The sequence below is a fragment of the Lathamus discolor genome, chromosome Z, assembly GCF_037157495.1.
Source record: "Lathamus discolor isolate bLatDis1 chromosome Z, bLatDis1.hap1, whole genome shotgun sequence".
NCBI lineage: Eukaryota > Metazoa > Chordata > Aves > Psittaciformes > Psittacidae > Lathamus > Lathamus discolor.
Window position 1 is genome coordinate 86,410,010 of NC_088909.1, and position 21,025 is coordinate 86,431,034.

At 37.6% G+C, this 21,025-nt stretch overlaps 1 protein-coding gene across 8 annotated transcripts in view; it reads right to left on the reverse strand.

The window, feature by feature from the left end:
* Nucleotides 1-21,025, reverse strand: part of LHFPL2 (LHFPL tetraspan subfamily member 2) — a 126,726-nt gene that overhangs the window by 65,940 nt on the left and 39,761 nt on the right. Inside the window, exon 1 of one of the 8 annotated variants that reach the window (XM_065662308.1) lies at nt 8,781-8,857. The exons of 6 other annotated variants lie outside the window; for them this stretch is intronic. The gene's annotated coding sequence lies outside the window, so the exon portion shown is untranslated. Of the gene's footprint in view, nt 1-8,780; nt 8,858-21,025 lie in introns of those variants that run through there. One more of the 8 variants, XM_065662312.1, reaches the window with a different exon arrangement.

Genomic DNA, 21,025 nt, shown 5'->3' on the forward strand with positions numbered 1-21,025 from the left:
TTAAGAGACCTGCACTGTGAATAAAAGATCCCTCTTAGCCTGTTACCTAACACAATAAGCACCTGAGTGATAAGTGAATCAAATTACTGCATTTCTTAACAAGTCAGGCATTACTAACTGAAGCAAAATCTATGCAGATTTATTTTTAGTAAAGTTATTCACTAAAATTAGTTTTGTCTTCTACAGTTAGTTCTACCTAAGAATAAAATTTTATATGAAGTTAGTAATACAGACTATCAGCCAGGAGACCAATGCAATGTTCACTGAAATCAATAGGAACTCTTATCTTTACTTTACCCATGAGGATAAAAGGACATGAACTGTTTACTTTAAAGGTGTAAAAGCACTTAGCAAGTTCACTTTACAACATGCTTCTTGAGTCAAATCTCTGTGTCACAGGGATAATAACACAAAAAGGCAAGTCACCCTCTCACAGCAGCACCATGAGTCACACCACAGCCAGCACTTTAGTGTTGCTCCCTACAACCCATCACCTCTGCCAGCCCAAGCAGCTGCCAAATCCAGCAGCTTTGCAGCATATCCAGCAAGAACATCCACAGTCACTATAAAAATTCGTGTCTCATTTTTATCCATAAAGCTGCTCTAGGTGGCTGCAGTTTGGCCACCACAGAGAGGGACCAGAAAAAAGGTGGCTTAGAAAGCAGCTTCACCCTGGGGCCAGCACTGCTCAGCTACCTGCTGCCTGGATATGGGTGGTGAGAGAAACAGGTCCCATGGACAGCCCAGCAGTCACTGGGCAAAGGCAGGCTCCAGGTCAACCCCACAGAAGCAGGGACTGTAACACGCACACTGGTAACACAGCTCCAACACAGACTGACGGTCCCAGGCTGGGCTGAAACAGGCTCCTGGGCCATCAGGCAAGAGTGTGGGCAGGACTCTCAGGGGAGACTGAGGCCCCTTCGTGCCCCAGGGGCCCTGAGGTTGGCTTGCTAATTAAATGCTCTAACTGGTAGCATCCTCCTCAGCAATGCAGGAGAATCACTCGACCAGCTCAGGCTATTCTTCCTAAATGTCAGCTGGCTTAATAAATAACAACTTCTGATGAGTATTACTAGGAGTAATGCTACATTACTCTGGGGGTGATCTGCCCCCAGATTACCACACACTGTGGCCTGCAAAACGCTAAGTTTACAAATAAAGCTGTCTGCTGGCAGAAGTGGAACAGAAAGACTCCAAGGGAGAGCTCATTATCTTCTCCCAAAGGGCTTGAGATGGCAAATGTGGAGTTTTGTTAAGACACAACCAATTAATGCAGTGTTTATTTGATCAGTAGACAGCTTGAGCCTGTTGCAAAAGGTTGCAGAGCTATCTCATTGTAACAGTCTGGAAAAAAAGACCTGTTATCTCACAGACTCACACACGCTTTTTAAATGAGCAGCTGCATTGTTTGTTTTGTTTTCAATCCAACACCTCCTGCTCAGGCCAAAGATATAGCCAGAAGATCATCCTGGTGACCCAAGATGTGATTATTACAAATCAGTGAAAGAATCATTAAGATGTCCCAACTGCCATATAAAATTACTGAGTTTTCCAGTACTCCTGCATCAGGACTGAATTGTGAATCTGTTTGTTTTGTGGTTTCAACCTAAATAAAAAAATGCCTGAAGCGCAGACCTCCCCTCCACCCCAAGAAAAGCAGACTTGTTTTAACATCAACTTGCTTTACATTTACAACAAGATATCTAACAAAGCAACCAAACACAGAACTAGGGGCTGTCTTACTAAAACACAAACAAGCTATTAAAGAGTCCTCAAAACACAATTTCAAACTCCTCTGTGGTGTCAGGAAAACAACATTGTTTACCTTGAGCACATATTCTATATCAGCCTAGTTTTCTTGACTTCCTTACAGCTTTCATTTTCATAAATGCAATTTAAAAATAGATAAAAAGTAGCTTATCAAATTAAAGCACCCACAGGTACTACCTATGACCTTCCACAAGTGAAGAGGTGCTTTTTAATAATGAAACATTTCAGTGATTCATGTAATGATTTTGCTGAATGACAAAATCTAGAGCATAGGCCATTCAATTTGACCTCAAAGCGAAGTTCCTTCTACAGAAAATAGTCTGTCTGCATATTATCCAACCATTAGGTCTATCATGCATTCAGGACCTTAATTCAAAGCTAAAATTACTGCTTAGAGCACATCAATTTGTTTATTTTCAGTTCTTCTCCAGTTTGTGTCTCAGAACTGATTTTCAGTCTTGTAAAAAAACCAAAAACCAAACCCCAAACCCAAGATAAAGAAAAATTATATGAAAAGGAGACCTTCAGCAACATTTCATGTGACTTTCTTGAGTGTTTCAGTAAAAGCGTGTTACAGAAATTAAAATCTTTACTCAAGTCTTATCTGCCCAGTTTTCCCATTCTGGAGAACATCCTGCAGTTTCTACAGATATCTGAGAGTTCTGAGCCACCTCTATCCAGCCCACATTTCCAGCAAGAGCTTTCAAGCTTACAAAGAGGCAGTCTTCTCTGATGCTAACCCAACAAAGGGGAAATGAGCTAGCTGCTGCTTGGTAAGAGTTAAAAATTATATTCAGTTTGCAGTTGGAAGAATTAGTTAGCCCCAGGGATGGTGGGAACTGAACAGCAACTAAGAAATGTATTAACTGTGGTTTTGTTTACCACAAATAGCTTTCCTTTGCCTTTGTAATTTTTGTCATTTTAAGCTTTCTCTGGAGCCGTTTTGCTCAAACACTGCTATAGAGACAATCTTTTCAGAGTATGTCCTAGTAATACAAGACTGTGAAAGATTGTATCCATGTACAGATGTAAAAAGAAAGAGGAGAAACATATCTAAACATGTAAAAAAACAGGGCAAAAACAGATCTCAGTTTCTGCTTTTCTTTTTCATTTCAAGATTATTATAAGGTAATTCTTTAAAAAGACACACTAATTGTTCCCTTTACCATTTCTTATACAAATGCACTTGCAAAGCTGAACTGGAGTGCCACATGCCAGTTTCAGACCCAAATAATGGGTTTGCACAATAATCCATGAAGGATTCAATTCAAATAGGAATGGTGGAGGGTGGAAGAGTGTGGGAGGGGTGGGAGCAGACGGAGAAGGCTATCCCACTTTTTTTATCCCTCTTCCCCAGCTGAGGCTAAAACTGACCTTTGTCAGTCCTTTCTAACCTGTAAAACTTCAGCTACAAATAACTGAATATAAATTTCAGTCAGACATGTTTTCCTTGAATATGCATTTTTAGCTTCCTGCTTGCTTATCTTCTGTCACTAACCTTTACATTCCCAAAGGCAGTTACTCAATGTGCAAGCTTGTTTATGGTAACATGATAAAATGCCCCCCTAAAATGCTTTACTGAAACTCACAAGAGGGTATTTACCTGACCCAAACTTTTAAGTTTGATGCAAAAACTTTTAAAATTATTTGATGTCTTCTCCTTTAGCTTTTCTCAACCATGGAAGTGAAGGAAGACTCCTTGCTTTCCTCACGTCTCCAACTGAGAAAGCAAGATGTTGATACAAATTGGTTCACTTAATTTGAGTTTGGTTTATAACTAAAAAAACCCAAACCAACCAATGCACTTTCTCATTAAATGATTATTTTCTAAATTAAAGCAATGAATTTTGAAAAAATAAAGAAAAAAACTCTTACTTACAGTTCTGCTGCCAATCTCCACCAGATTCACAGTTTTAAAATTTACTAATAGCTTGAAATCCTAAAGAAAGGTTATTTTAGTATGTACCTATAATTTTGAGAAGAGGAAGACCTTTAGAAGCATGTCATAACTGATCTACAGCCTTTCAGGAAATACCTTTAACTAGAAATGAGGGTGATGAATGCCAGTATAATCTTAAAATATACCAAAAAATTTATTAGCTCACAGGAGAGCTACCAATTGCTGAAGAATCCAGTGAAGTGAGATCTTACATTGAGCACTACATAGAATTCTTATTATCCATAAGCAAGTGGCAGGGGAAGTCATTCAAGCTGGATAAGGAACATGGAAGGAATACTGTACTGATCAAAGGAAAAGAGAGAAGAAAAAATATGAGGTCCTGCCTTCTTTAGACTAATAAAATGGTCACAAAATTATTACTGTTTCTTACAGTTACTGTAGGCAGCTAATAAGCAAGGATAAAGAAGATATTTAAATTAAAAGCCAACACTGCAGCAGGAACAAAATAATTGTAAATAGACTCTGAATACACTTAAGATGCAGGTTCTAAACCATCTGAAAGAGCAAGATTCTGCAACTGCCTTTCAACAACAAATGCAGAGGCAAGAACCCTTTTTAGGTTTACACTGGAGGCTGATGACATGGAACAACTTACGTACAACTGATTGCCCATAGCAATAAGGGAACAGACTCCTTTACAAGGGTCTTCTCATCCAAAGGTCTGTATATTTTTGAATACACTAGGATATCTTCCAGTCACCTCTAAGAAGTATGTATTTAATAGCTTAAGACCTCTCCAAACCCCACTGTTAAAACCACAGCATGCATTCTAAGTCCATTTAAAATACTCTCAAATATTACACATTAAAAATTAAGTTTCTCATTTGAGATTTACCAGCCACAAGCACAACTACTGGCTGCATCCCATACTTTTAATTAGTAAAGGCAACAGACAACTGCATTTATTAAAAGTCTTGGTCACTCACAAAATATCTACATCAACTACATTCATGAAGTCATGTTTAAAGAACATGAAGTACTTAGCCATTTATGTCATTCTAGACAAAGGCTGAAAAAGAAGACATGGGAGTACAAAGATGTTTATTTTGAAAGTTATTATCTCTTTCTTTCTTTCAAAAAGTGTATAAACAAATTAATATCCATGAAAGAAGATTATTTTTAAACAAAACATGAAAAACTAAGGTCAAGCAGACCTCCCCAAAAACAAAAGAAAGAAATTGATCACAGAGCACGAGCAAAACAGCCTCAGGAAATCCATATGAAAGATTTTATTTTTTTAAGAATACATAACCTCTGCTATAACCTTTCCCTCCAGCAGTTCAGCTAAGAGACAACACCTCTCTGGAACATAACAAACATTTCTGAAAGTTCCTTCTGTTCTCTCCATCTCTCAAAACATTATATTTTGCTATTATATTAGCAATGAAGATTTTAATTGGCATTGGCCATTTGATGAACATGCAAGGTGAGAAGTTAAAGAACAGCCAACAAGGCAGTGAGATGGAGGACTCCCATTCCTCCTCCACGGAAGGCTGGAAAATGCATCACTACTAATCTCCTCATTCCCCAGTTCAAATTTGAGGGGTAGCTCTATTTTCCAGAGACAAACTATCTGCAACTGAGTTCACAGCCCTCTTTACTTGCCAATATAATATGTAAGACCAATTTTAAAACTTCCAAGGGTATATAAAAGCTTCCAAGGAACCACTATAAACACAGAAACAATACATAACCTTGTTTGCTTAATCAAGTTTGTCAAAATTTAAGAAGCAATAAATTTGTTCGGTTGCAGATTCCTATTAGTAGACACTCTTTTTCCAAGACCCATACATATATGAGAGAGAGAGAGCAATCACACCAGGAACAATCATCAGTAGCCCCATTTCCATGAGATTTCCTATCAATTACAATGAAATTAATTCCAAGAATGAGAATCTGACAATTCCTTAACTTTTGGTGACTGCCTGGTGACTGTCCAATGCCTTGGTTCAAAATCATAGTTCTGTAAAGTTTGAAGCTGTAGAGTTCTAGAGAACCTAACTACTAACCTTTTCTTCCTCAAGACTAGATTTCTGAAGTAGCTGTATGGACTATCTTTTTAAGTGATTTTCCAATGAAGGCTGAGGTTTAGAACAAAACATGAGTAAGTTTTCTAACATAATTGCTTTCTTATGGTATTCCAGCAACTGAGCATTGACTTGAAATTTCTTACAGGCAGAGCTGGCTGGTTTAAATCATTGCTTTTGAAAGCACACAGATTATATGCAGCTACTTTACTCCTCAATATCTTTTACAGCATCAAAAGAGCTCTCAAATAAAGGAAGAAAATTACACATATATACACAATCTCTCTTTCATATTCATACACATAATATATCCCAGCTCAATTCAGGTGGTCCCCTGAGGTTTTGGCTCTCTAGATAGAGTTAAATATCTGAAACAGACCCTTTTCTTGTTCATTTATTAGTCCTGTTTTCAAAGGACTGTTCAGAGAATGAAGCCTAAGAAAAAGGCAAATTCTCCACTCTATGCTCAACTAACAAAGCACCCAATCAGTTCCCACTGAGCTCCAGTTCATTTTGTGTCCACATGTAAGTGATTAAGTGTACATTGTTTGAAACTTAATTCCACATCTGTTCTTCTGTGGGACTTGGAAAACAGATGAATTTTTCTGACAATTGTTTGCAGAGTGGATAATCACAAGCATGTGTAATAGTATCCCAAAGTGCAAAGGGAAAACACCATGAATCTAAAAAGCTTTTTTCTGAATGTTTTTGTTTCTTTTCTAAGTAAGATAAAAAAATAAGATGCTGTCAGATGGAAATCATTAATAAATGCTTGAGAAGTCATCCACTATAACTAAAAAGGCAAAGCAAAATCCAGCTTTTCTTCCTAAAGATCATTATTTTGTGTCCCTGTACTTTACCAAGACTGCCAAAATCTATTTTATGTCCTGTCAGGTAAATTTTGCAAAACTGGCAAAATTCTGCAGAACTACAGCACAGAAAATACATGGTTTTATCACAGGGCTCCACAGTTGTGACAGAACGTTCCAGGCAGTGACAGTATGACAGTCACCATCTTTTGGACAGATCACACAGAAAGATGTATTTTCTTTTGATCTCTGTAAAATGCTGATAAGCACAGAAAGGAAGAACAGATAAAAACTCTCCACTGCATTTGCTAATGCAAATGCTGACAGCATTAAAGCATATGGAGAAACATAAGGTTCAGGGAAGTGCTTTTTCCACAGAATACTCAGTTATGCTTAACAAATCTGCCACGGTTTGCTGTAGATGCTAAGTTCCAAATTTGCTCAAGAAATAGTGAGACAAGTTAAGGACGGAAAGATCCACTGATAGCCTTAAACACAGCAACTGTCTCCTTTGACTCAGTGAGTCCTCAAGATGCAGAGCAGTGGAGACTAGGAAACCATCAGTGCAAGTTTCCTCTGTAGTTTAGGCCACTGTCTATTAGGCCACTTCTAAAAGAACCTCCGGTTAATTACGTTATTTATGGCTTTATGACATTACCATGGACCTTTCTTTGACCTACACATATAATCAGTGCAAGAGTGACATTATATACAGTGACTGGGAAGGAAATTCACAGGGAGATGTGAGGGTATTTTATTACACAGGTATAATTACTACACAGGGAGTAATTCAGGGTAGACGAAAGACCCTTTTAAAAAAATAAATAATATATATATATAAATTATATATATATAAATTATAATATATATACATTAATTCTGGGCTTTAAGTAACAATTAGTCATCTATATGGACCTGTCAAGGAAAGGCGAAAATTTCAGTTCAGTCACACCAAACCAATGACTCAGTCAAAGAAATCAGATACTGCTGCCAACTCCTACCATGTTACTGTGACCTTCACAATACTTGGTGTTTTCTTAAAACTGCGGATGGCCAAGATTATGTCTGATATTATGATAGGTGTCTTTAAACTTTTTTCCACAGTCATTAGGACTAGAAATGTGGACAAAACCAGAAGCTCAACACTGAAAAAAAACCCCAAACCAACGAAAAAAATAACTCATCCCTTCCTAACCGAACCACTTTATTTGTAAAATACGAAGCATCATTATTTTCGGTTCTGTTTCCCCATCACTGCACTGGTACTGAAATCAGTGCAAACCAGGTTAAACTGGAGTAGTCCCATATGTAGCCAGTGCTGAAACACTGCATCACCCTGCATGAAAGAGATGAAGAACATGAATGAGAACCAGAGAGACTTCTGAGAGAGAAACAGGGGGGGGAAGGTGCAGAAGAAACAAGCTCAAATAACAGAATGCTTGCAATTCATGTAAAAAGAGACTATACAGATAAGGGCATAAAAAAAAAATCTGCCTTTTACAGCAATGGACAAAGGTGGGTTCTAAAAATATTCTGCTCAGCAAAATTTCTACCTGACATTACTAATGAGGGCACCACTTCAAATGCGTCGATAACTAGTTCTGTAAGTCAGAAGGCACAAAGATGACCTGCTGTGTATAACAATTATATATTTTCAATTTCATTATGTAACTTAAAGGATATCACAAATGGAAGATTTATAATGTAGCGCATGTGATCAGACAGTGCTGTGCTTTGGAAGAAATGTTTCTATCAAACCATAAAGCCACTGAAACATTAAAAAGATGAGTAATATTGCTTGGCTAAGGATTAAGATATAATAAATACCTTTTTTACACAAAAAAGCAGGCAGGTTAGGCAGACACGTGTACTATACCTATCATCAAACTGTAAATAATAATGGCTTTGCGTTTTATTCTTCCCTTTGAAATTATTTAATGCAAAGAATCACTGAATGCTCCCTGCCAGAAAGCGATTAGACAAGTCATTAACTGTCTGCAGAGAAAGATAAGTAAACGAACAAAATTGCCTCCTGCATATCCAACCCTGGAAGACAGGTATTTCTCATTTTTTTTTATCTTGAGTGCCCTATGCCAATACCATTTCCTGAAATACTATAGCTTATACTCATATATACATGCATATACTCATATGTAAATACTTAAAAAAAGGGCAACACCCCCATATTTATACCAAAAGACTACAAATACATACGTTTCAGAGACCTCTGTAGGTTTTTTTCTGGGTGACCAAAAGGCTAAATGCAATTCAATACACACAGAAGTCCCACGGCTCTCTTCCAGTTTGTCCTTCTGCAACTGAACTAAAAGCTTGTCTGAAGTCTCTCTCTCAAGGCATCTGGAGTTGAAACTTCTCTTGCTTATCTAGCTAAAGAAAGGTCCCCTGCCTCTTCCCTGCCAATACCATAAAGAGTTTCATGTATCAGCAGGGACTCAAAGCTTGAAACTCAATCCAATATTTTCATAAAACGATTCACAGAATTGTACTGACTTTTTTGACTGAAGAGCAGAGGGTTTCTGTACAGCAGTTTGGGGCTAGATTAATCCAATCATGTTTCCAGCAGCAGGGGAGGAGGAAGAGCACCATAACATGCAGCCACTGAGACAGAAAAAAAAATCCCTATTAGTCCCTTCATACCTTCTTAAAATATCACAGCAGCTATTTAATGTCTACTATGAAATAAGGAGGCACGGATACCAGAACAGCAAATCAAAGAAAATAAATGCGAACCAAGGAAAAAGAAGATAACCAGTTTTCACTTTACAAGAGGGAGGACAGCGGCTTGGAACTTAATCTTACTCTATACCAATTCCCTGGAAAACAAGCTAAAAAAAAAAAAATCAGGAGAATATTTGGATCAAGGGAGTATTCATGTGCAAAGCTGAACTGATTCCCCCTTTTCCTACCTAAGTAAGAAGACAGGTACTTAACATGGAAGGAAATTCTATTCTACCACACATACTGAAGAATGTGCCAAGCCTTCAACAACACTTCTAGTAGGCCATCCAGTAAAATAAGCATTAGTAAGGCTAGTTATTCTAAGTTTGTCTTTTTGAGAACAGGCTATTTTGTGCTTGATACTACTCTGACTTTTAAAAATGGCTGGCTTGTGCAAAATGGCATCTCTGATTTCTTTGGAACCTGAAATGTCCTCCATTAAAACGCATCAGCCAAGCATCCAAGTGTGCAAAACATGCAATTTATTTAAATTTAAAATCCTCATCCCAGCCTTGCTGAAACAGATCAGAAGTTTGTAGTGATTTTTCTCCCAGTTATGTAACAATTCACAGTGAGAGAAAAAGATAGCTATCAAAGATGAAAAGAAGTAATAGATGAGTAAAACCCAAGATTAAATAAAGGCATTTCTCTTATTTCTTTAGGGCTTTTCTTAGCTGCCAGATAACAGACAGAACTGCTATTCTTCAAGTCTTAAATAATCTTAAACATCATTTTAATTTCCAAGACACCCACTGTTAAGATCCTAAAATCTGTTTTTATCCTCCAACTTTTGAGTCAAGGTCAAAAAAACATCTCTCAGAGAGTTGGGATTTATAAATTTCGGTTTTGATCCATCAAAAATACTTGATATAAGCAAGAAACAAGTTATAGATAGTAACCCAAAAGCACAGCACTAAAAAATTCATCATATGAAAAACCCTTGACTTACATACAATCATGAATTGAGGATGGACATCAGAAATGTAACCTGTACGTAACAGGAGACAGCTTCCTCTATCAGTAACAGAAAGTATGTATCTTCACAGGTCAAAGGCGGGATAGATTATTTCTCAATGAAAAAATGCTCAGCAAGGATACCAGTACACTAGAACAAACACTGAAGTTTCTGCAACTTTTTCTGGCTTTCTGGAAGCAAAGTTCACCCACCAAACGCTATTCAGGATTACGCATCCCGGTAGTGTTCCCATTTCAGCATATGACAAGTTATCTAGAAGAAATGCTCCTTTAAAAATTCAGTCAGTTAACAGTATCTGTCCTTTGTCTTCTGAATAATGTATGTTCTTGTTAAAAATACTTCACAGGCTAACAATGGTTTTAGGCAGAGTATCCTCCGAAGTATAGCAATGAAAGACTACAATGATTAACTCAAAATCTGATTGAACTAAAAAAGAATGACAGAAACTAATACAAAATGCTATTAATTTCTGAGTCTATATTGCAGGCATTTGCAACATTCCTGTCAGATATTAATGTGAGCAAATATATCTTATGTCAGGTAACAGGTAATGCGATCATAAATGCATAGTCATTTGTAAAGCATGTTCTCAAGTTTAAAAACACTTTTAAAAGCCTATATGTTTATGACAAGAGTTCTGTTTTTTGTTTTGTTTTTTTGTTGGTGGTGGTATTTTTGGGGGGAGGGGAGTTTTGTTTCCTTTGTTTTTTATTCCTACAGCCTAACCAGTTTGTTTTTAATGAAGGACAACCAGGTTTGTCAGCATACATCACTATTAAGCTTGGCTCTCAAACCTTTGTGTCTAACATTAGAACTTCCCACAAAGTCAATCAAAAGCATCTTGCTCCTGAAACAATTTTTTTTTAATGACTAGAATCAATTAACTAGATGCTACTTCATTTTCTCTAATCATAATTTTCTTCCTAAATAATATGTAATATTTCCATGATCACAGTACAGAAAAAAACCCAAAATATTTATGTGTGGTTCTAAAAGCCCAATCAGGGAAGCTTCTTCCTGGTCAGCTTAGTTGCCTGAATGATTCTTTTTGACAATACTAAGGGTTAACTGGACTGGTGATCAGGAACCTGTAAGGCCAGGGACTTAGTTACACATACATAGCCTTTAGTCATACTAGGTGGGTTTTTTTCACACTGAGTAATATTAGGATGCATATCACATTTTGTTTGCTAAATGTGTTGCCTACAATTTTCAGCCAGAAAGAATGAAATACAGAGGCAGCTGCTGCTATCAAAGAAAACAGAAACTTTTCTGCATCTTCAAAATCAGAAGCTCTGTGGATCTCTTGGAAAACTTACCTATATTTAAAAACAAAGTTTTTAACAGAAAGGAGGTTCTTTGTTAAAATATGCATTTATGACTTTCAGGTTTATCATAGCATTGCAGTCAAAATTCTTCGTAGTGGATTTCTTTAAGTTCATTTAAAGCTTTAACTTACTCTTTTCAACTACCTACCACTAAACAATTAAATGATTAACATTCAAGAACTCTGTTACTCTGGGTCTGCCTTTTTTGGTCAGTGACTTTATTCCGGCACCAGGGTCTTACTGGCTGAGAGGCAAAGTCCTGGTTATTAAGAACTTTTTACAGTTTTGTTTAATGCCTTTTCACATTCAAAGAACTGAATGCCAAGAGAAGAAAACACTGAAAAGTGAAAAAAATTAAGAGCCCAGTAGGCACCATTTGAAGATGAGGGAAAAGTGTAGCTTCCGTAACTGCAGAACACATTTAACCTGGAAGCTACTCTGGATCTTCACACCTGAACAGTGATCCAACACTACCAAATGCACAAGCTGAAGAACTTTTCGATAGCCATGAACTGGCTGGATGTGAAGGCAAAGATGCCTTTCAGCCAGGCAAAATCTAAGTTTCAGTACTAAAGAGCCTGTGCCCAAACAACTCTTCACATCAACAGTGTGCCCACAGACAGCAATTCTGGGTTTTTTTGCTTTCACCTTTATGAAAAAGGTCCATTTCTTTGGGAATCTTGCCTTAGCCTCCTAGGGATGCAACTCCCACTTTTCTTCCTGTATGGAAGGACAAGCTTGTTACCACTCCTTTTAAATATCAACTTAGGACTAATACTTTTCCATTTGTGGCACAGATGAGCAAAAGTGGAAATGCTCTAAGTTAGTATTTAGAAAATCAGAAGGAAATAAAAAACAAACAGTGGAGGTAGGAGAAGACACTTCAATTACTTATAAAGTGGAGAGACAATCATCTTCATTTTGTGAGTGTCTGTATAAAAAAATCTAATGCTTTTGTCTAGGTTATAAAATAAAAGTCCTTGTTATAAGACTCATCGTAAGATGGTAATTATGCTTAATGCTTTCAGCAGAAAAACAGAACAACTTTGAGATTTGCACAGGAACGCCGAGAAGCCAACCATGAGTCCAAAATACATTTTTAATATTCCTACAAAACAAAACCAAAGGAAAAAAAAAAAAGTGTTCATGGCAACCTTGTATGTCATATTTATGCAGCAATCAAGTGTAAATTTAAAGCCAACATTAACATAAATAATAAACAGTAGGAACTGATAGACTATTGTCTAAGTGTAAGAAAACATGAAATTCCTACTAGTACTTCTGGAATGTAGTAGAATACAGGTCTCTTTCTTAATGAAGCTCTGAACAGTTAAGAGATGAAAGACACTCCTTAAAAGAGGAAGGAATAAATAAAATACCTTTAGTCCCTTATAATTTACATTACTTTTTTGTATTTATAGGATGTCTAAATTACTGCCACTTAAAGCAAAGCGTTAATTCCTAAGGGAAAGCATGAAGAGCACATTTCCTTTGCTTTAAGTGTTTTGGGTAAGAAATATGTTTACATTACCCCAAACAGCTTTTAAGTTTATTAATTCTACCCCCTTTCAAAAAACAAATACATTCCTGTATTCAGTCAAAAGGATATCTGTAAATTAAGAGTATTTTCCTGGTTCAACACAATGTTAATGAGATTTCCATTTGTTTCCTGTTTGAATTTTAAGGAAGGGTTTTTCCGATAAATGCAACTTTGTTACTTTTGAGAATTACCGTCCAAAAAGTTAAGGAGTTCTGTTTGTTAGACCCTTATCCATGTGAGTGACAGCTGCTCTAGTCACGTATCTCCACACCACGAATACTCATCTAGCTAATATGTTCTGATGTGCATATAGTTCTTTTTCTGGGTTATGCAGTTTAACCTCACACCCAGTATTTTCTTTTTCTTACTTCATTAATTCAGAGATACACAAACTATATCGTAGCCCCCAAAACCAATCACAACGAGCCACCACAGTGATTTCAAAAGCATGCTTTGCCCTGAAAAAAAAGGTTTGCAAAGTAAAACTGGTTTAAAAAGAGAATATTTCCAGCTAATATATACCCTTTCAGGGACACACACATACCAGGTTAAATCAGTGATACTAGGTCAGCTTGCAGCTATTTCCTGTCCCCCATCCTCCTCCCCATACAAATACAAAAACCAAATGTTTAAATTGAGATGAGAACTACAGAGAGGTTTGAAACTTACTGTTTAAGGCCATAAGAACAGTGTTTGGAACAGAGATGAAGATGAGATCTCCACACTCTTCTCCTTAAGCGCTATGAGCTAAATAATGAGGTCATGGCCAAAGTCCCTTTCTCCACCTCTCTTCCCCACAGCAAGAGGCCTGCATTCCCAGCTGTGCAGTAGTACGGCTTTGGTAGGACCAGACAGGGTGGCCCCACACTGGTGACCCACCAACTCCAGCCCCTGTGGCCAAGATAGATGGACAATTTGAACCACATTGCAGCAAGGAGAGAAATGCACCTTCGCAGCCAAGTGCTCTAATGATTTGATTATCACATAGATGGGGATTAAAATAGTATTTTAATACTCCAGTAATTCCTTTTTATTTTCCCCCCTCTCCTTTGGAGAAAAATAAAAGCCTATAAAGACAGTTTGCTGGGTCTGGCTCTTCTTATAGTTTGAATGTACCTGGCGATTGGATTAAAAAAACCATGCTAAGATGCCCCTCTTGCAAGTCACTGCTTACTTTTTGGAAGTTTTCCTTTTGCCTTGCAACCAGCCTCCTGTGTTTGGCCCCTCAGCTACAACAGCTCTGCTCCCTCCTTCCGTTCTCTCTCCCCACGCTGTCAACTCTCTCTCCCTGACCCAGTCCACCATGATTTTTAAAGGGCTGCACCAGCAGCTATTGTCTTTGTTCCCATTTCCTGTGGAACTTAAAATTTCTTGAAACTTTATGTCTCCAAAGAGCAGCTAAGGAAACTGGCTTCATCTAGTGTGCAATTCTCCAGAAGCTTTGCCTAATGTGAGCCACTAGATTCAGCAACTCATCTATTCACAGACGGGCTAGCTCATCCACTTCAGTTGCCTTGCAGAATCAGCATGAGGGAAGAGCGCATAAAAATGGTAAAAAAGATACACAGAGCTTTAAAAAACATATGAGTTTTCTAACATAATCTTTAAATTGCACATAGACAAATTCTCTAAATCATTCCTATATAAGCATTACTGACCAATTTTAAATCCTTACTTAAATGTATTCAAGAGCTTAATAGTTTCAAGTTTACAATAGCAAGAGGGAGGATACTTCACTCTTTATTTTCATAGCATAGTTTTAACCCCTGTTCAAATAGATGTACAGAAAGCAAAGGGTTTGACTAAAACATACATTTTCTGGAGTATTATTTTTAGCTTGCTTAACATTGAAGGAATTCCCTACAAGCTCTCTGTCGCATGGAACAACATTCCCACCAGTCTCTCTGTTACAAATTAATGAAAAGCTGGCTGCTCATTTTCTGCCTAAAGGCATGTACCACGCATCATAAACTCCAGTCATGGGCACTGAGGAGCAGATCAGGGTACAGCCTTACCCAAATAGTCCAAAGGAAGCTCTCTGCTTCACGCTGATTGCAGAAAGATGATCTCTTGAGCCTTCTACACCACTAATTCTCGTGTCTTTTCCTTTTCTTTCATCAGCAGACTTCTTCAAAAGTGTCACATGTTCAGACAAAATAGAGAAGTTCTCTGATCCCCTTTAAAGCACAGTATGCACAACAATGACATGCATTTTTAACAGCCATACTCCAATATGAAATGTCATGTTGAGCTTTAAGGAAAGAACTAGAATCAAGTATTTGCAAAATTGCATCAAAAAGACTCAGTGGTTATCTTTGCATTAAAAGCCCTGCTCTAAACAAAACCTATGAAGTGTTTTAGCTGTGTACTTTGGAACAAGGCCTAGAAATAAGGCTACATAGAACCCTCCACCCAAAACTCTGCTCTCTGACTGGTATTTATAAGCAAAGCAAGTATAAAATTATAAAATTAAATTGTCTACAAAAGGAAAAAAATCACTAAAGAAATAACAAAAACTTTATATATTCCAAGTGAACTTCAAAAAATTGCTAAACACTGGTTTAATTCAAGCGCTCTACTTGTGTCAGTGGGAATAACTAAGCTATTACTGGCTACTATAGAACAATCTGATTTTGAAACACTAAAAATACTTACATACAGTTTTAATACTACACTAGATTTGATTTACTGGGCTTATAAACCTCGCCAGTCAGAATTCTCTCTTTCTAAAGAAAAGGGACGTTTTCCAATTTAAAATAGAGAAGAGCCAAAGGATTATAATAATCTAACTTAAACACAGTGCGAGTTATTAGATAATAGGTGATTTAAAACAAGCAAACAAAAAAACCTGCAAAAAACCCCAAAACGAACAAACGCAACAACAACAAAAAAACACCCCCCCCAAGAAAAAAAAAAATACAAAAAAAAATAAAACCCCAAAAAATTAAAAAAAATAACCAAAAACCCACAAACCAAACTGGGCTAGAAAGCATTATCCGACCTGCCCCAAAACCTGTGGTTTGCTTTTGACAACTGTAACTCAAACAACATTGACAAATGTGCAGAGGAAAGATCCATATTTTTTTCTTAATTTTAAGGTTGGTATTTCACAGCACACCACATATTGGCCCCACCTGTCATCTGCCAGCCTGGGTTTTGCTCTCCACCAGAGTCTTTTTTTTCCCCAGTTCAAGTCTAACACAGCTCTAAATAACACTTAGTAGCCAATGACATGGTCTAGCACAAACTTGCAGCTTCTAGTGCAGAGCTGCCAATTGCATACCTATAGTATCCTCCATGAAACACAGCAAACAGGAAAGACAGACAAGTCATCCATCCCAATCTTCTCACCACTAAGGCTCCTAATACAGTATGAGAAGAAATCACACAAAACAAATGGAGATACTTCATCAACCTTTGGAGGAGCAAAGTCTAAATTATTTTAATTAAAACTTATAGTGTTTGTCTGCTAATGGAAAACTTGCATCTGAAATAAACCCTTATATGGCAAAGAACTCAGCTATGGAACACTAATTAAAGCAAGTAGTTCCATGAGCTGTGCTATTAATCAATCTTATTTTTGTCAGAATCATGCTTCACAGTTGATCAAGACTTCTGACAAGATGTTTTACAGTCCCTCCTTCAGCTGGTTACCTGTTTTTGTAAAATTAAGGTACCCTGCCATCTTTGAGAAGTCTGTCTTTCTCTTGATGTCTGAAACCAATTAGCTGAACAACAAAAAAATTACATAGAAAAAGAAGGACCTACAGATCCTAGTCCAGAAACCTAACAGCTATGGGAGGACACCACCTGGCTACAAGGCTGAAGAAAAGACAGCTGCTGACAGGAATGGCTACGTGCTATGCATGCTTCCTAACACACACCACAGAATGACACAGTTTTGTCCTAATACTGGCGTGAACAGCTGAAGAGGACTTCATAATTTTCTTTGTCGGGCCACACAGATATCATGCCACTAGCCCCTCTGCTGAGCTTCTACCACCACCTATCACTTCATGGTCAACAGACTCCCATTTAGCAATACCGCAATGCCCCAGCCCTTCCCACTACTCGCTGCTCCCTAATACTTTGCACCACATAGCATTACCATACCTACCAGAACTTCCACAATGCTACAGCCATACTGTCCTTTCCACTAGTGTATGCCAAATATACCCTCGCTCCTTTGCGCCAGGCCATAAAGGTACAGCAGAGCCAGAAGGTGAGTAACAGACTGTTTGGTAAACCATAGACAGGTACAGGTAAACAGATGATTTTCTTTAGAACCAAAACCAAGTGGTTTGTTATTTTAAATTCTAAAGTAATTTTGTTCCTATTTAACTGACATCTTACATAACATCTTGTTACTCAGCCTAATCAACATGTTTCTCAAAAAATGTAAGAGGACATAATAATATTGCCTTCATTATTCTCAATCTTTAACACAAAAATAAAAGGGAAACCATAAAAATAGATTTATTACAGGTGTTTTAGCAACAAAAATGCCTGTGGAAGTATTTTTCATCAAATAGCAATGGCCACCATTAATGGCTATGTACAGCACACAAAGGGAGGAACTTCAGTGATACACTACTTGTGGAAGTTACCATTTTCACAACTACAGTCCGATTCCTCCTTAATTTATACATGTCATCTAACTCACAATATATGAACACGGATGTTAACCAGTCTTCACAGAACCTTGGCTAATTAAAGAAATCTTAACTTAGTTTTACCAGTAGCAAAGTAAAAAAAAAAACAACAAACCAGTGCATTGGAGAAGTGGATGGGTAGAGCTTTCACAGTTCTGTGAGACTGACTCTTCCATCAAAGCACTGTCAAACCTTCCAAGACCAAAATGACTGGAAGTCTTCAGCGAAGAAGAAAAATCACTAAGGAGAAGAGCACAGAGACTGGCAGGATGACTGATGGGTGGAAAAGTCAACAAGGAAGCATTTCTCACAATGAAAACTAGTGGGCAGATCACTAAGTGGTAAATCTGTAACAATTTAGGAAACCTTTTTCTTCACAATACATACCTGAGTTATGGAATCACTGTGTTGGACACATACAAAATATACATGAACTCAAAAAAGAACTATATTCTTGAATGACAGACCCCCTGCTGATTAGCTAAAACACAAATGCTTCAGTGCAACCTTTAGCTAAGGAGGTTCCTAAACGACTAATTAAGCGACTTAACCATAGGAAAGAACTACCAGATATACTTCATGCATTTCTTAAATTTTTCTCTGCAAGCATCTTTTTTAGCTGCCTTTAGAGAGAGTATGGAATAAATGGACACTTGGCCTGAACAGAACCTGGCTGTTCTGTTCTCATGAAATACTGGAAGACATGCCAAATACCAGTGAAAAGAGACAAACTCACAGGCACAGAATGTATGCAGACATTAGTGTCTTATTCTTCTCCCTGTTCACAAACAGCATTAATCACCATTTCTGCACACAGCATGACATAATGAAAAAACACAACAGATTTGGACAGTCATGTATAATTATTGTGAGAAACAAAAATTACAAATAAGAAAAATTATTTTGTCTTTCTCATGTGTGTGATTTCATTCACTACTGGGAAACAAGCCATGATCCATAGCCAACTCTCAAACAGGCAAACAAATGAGGTACAGCCAGATTTAAAAGCCAAGGCTGTATTCTGCAGAGAGGTTAAATGTTGGTTCACTTTTAGAAAGCTTTTCTAATTCTGTGGAAATCAATAGATTGGGCACAGTATAAGGAGTGAGAAGTCATTTAGACCAAGTTTCTGTTCCTTTTGTGTCTTATATGTTACTTTTCTTTTTGTTAACCACTAGATTTCCATCAGTATCTATAGTTCCTTCAGACTGATCTGGAAGCCTGTAAACTGGCCAATCAAGTCCAGGACACAGAAATGGGGGGGTGGTGGGATTTTGGGGGGGGGGGGGGGGGGGGTTGGTGGTGCAGTACTGATGGCATAGGTAATAACACAAGAAGACTTTTTGCACAACTTTTTCTAAAAAGCAGGGTAATATTAAATCTAATGTCCTTACTATGGGAAAAAAACCAAACCAACCAAGATTAATTTTGTCATCACCTGTTTGTCGTGAAATAGGACTTAGTTCTTTTGGACAGAATTTCATGCCCAAATTCTATTTGCTGCTATGCTCACTAGCCATCAGGAATGACAATAACATTTCAGCCTGGGAAACAGCATAACTCGGATGCCTGCAGCAACCGAGATTCCCCAATTCCCAGTTAGGTGACATGTAAGAAACTATTCCTTCTAGCAAACCGAAACGAAATCAAGAAGACAGCAGTTTTGGCACAACTACTTAAGTTATTCAGAAGAGTTAAGGGGCAACAAACTTTACAGATTGGCCCAAACAGCTCTGTATTTTTAGCCAGTTAACTGTAATCTGATTACTAATGTAATGTTAATTCTATATAATTTCAAGTATCTTCTGGTTGGTTCTGATCATAAGCAAATCACTCAAAAATGTAACACCTTACTGCTTGCTGGCCTTAGATTTTCTGCATGAATGCTCATTCTTGTGGAGCTACACTTTAAGACTCAGTTAGTTTCCCTTAATTCAAGTTGTTTGTATACTAGCAGAACCATAGGAGGAGCTAGAAGCGACTTTGAAGTATCATCTTATCTCTGTGAGATACAAGGAAGGATAGTTCGATCCTCCTTTAGACTCTGTGTATAAACTTTCTGGAAAACTCTAATCTCAAAAGCTACTCCACAACATCTACAATCACCTATTCCAGTGCCTAACTATGCTCACAAATAAGTTACTCAGAATATGTAGAGGGTTAAACCAGGTAACAGACACATGGTATTAGGCAGCTGCCACAGAAACCAGCATCCCTAATACAGTTCTTATTTCTCTACTAACCTACCCACTATAGTACTATCTACTGTTACTGCGAGTAATACTACTATTTTCCTGCCCTCCCCTAAGGGAAGACAGTCTCTCCAGTAAAGGTTTTCACTACTCATGAGATGTCTTTCCCACAACCCTTGGATTTTTTCTTACAAGATGAAACTGCCTATTCCTTAAAAAATTTCTTGCAGGTCATACTATCACTTTATTGCAGCTGCTGTATACAGTCCTCTATCTGAGACTTCATCTGCACTAAAAAGAGAGCAACAGCTGTGTCCCCTTACATGTAACATTCCTTGTTCATATATCTCAGATTATATTTGTCCTTCATCTAGGTTTTGACCCCAGGTTTTCCTTGACTAAACTACTTTAAGTTTTTATTTCTCTTTCAACACATATGCAAAACATAGCAAGTTGTGCTCACCTTTTGGAATTTCAACTCACTGTGTTTGGACTGTCTCTCCAAATTTTCAAACAACTGTTTTCCAAGCAACCTTTTCCCCATATGGGAACCCCTTTAAATTTTCCAGTCGAGGCACAGAACCTTGTCTAGTGAATTAGGCCAGTTACCCTTCATGACTCCTTGTAAGCAACTAGCTGATTCACAGGGTGTGCAGACCATAGCCTGAAAATCATTTATCATCATCACTCTGAACTCATGCTAATGCAACATCCCATCTTCCTGCTGTCCACAAATACGCTCTGTTTTCTGCTAGCTAGGCGCCTAATAAAAATACAGAGCAAAACAAAATTAGAAGATACACTGGACCTGTCTGAAATGCCTTCCCAGTTGTCAGTGAGCCATTCATGACACTTGGAGACCTTTTCTCAGTAACTTGCATGTTCACTTTACAACAACTTCATGCGCCCTTCACTAGCCATTTTTCTTGAATGATGTGTGAGACAGAATAAAAATATCACATGCAGTCACTGCATGAAAAAAATAATAAAGTCAAGATACCTTATCCGTCTACCACTCACATTTTATTCTAC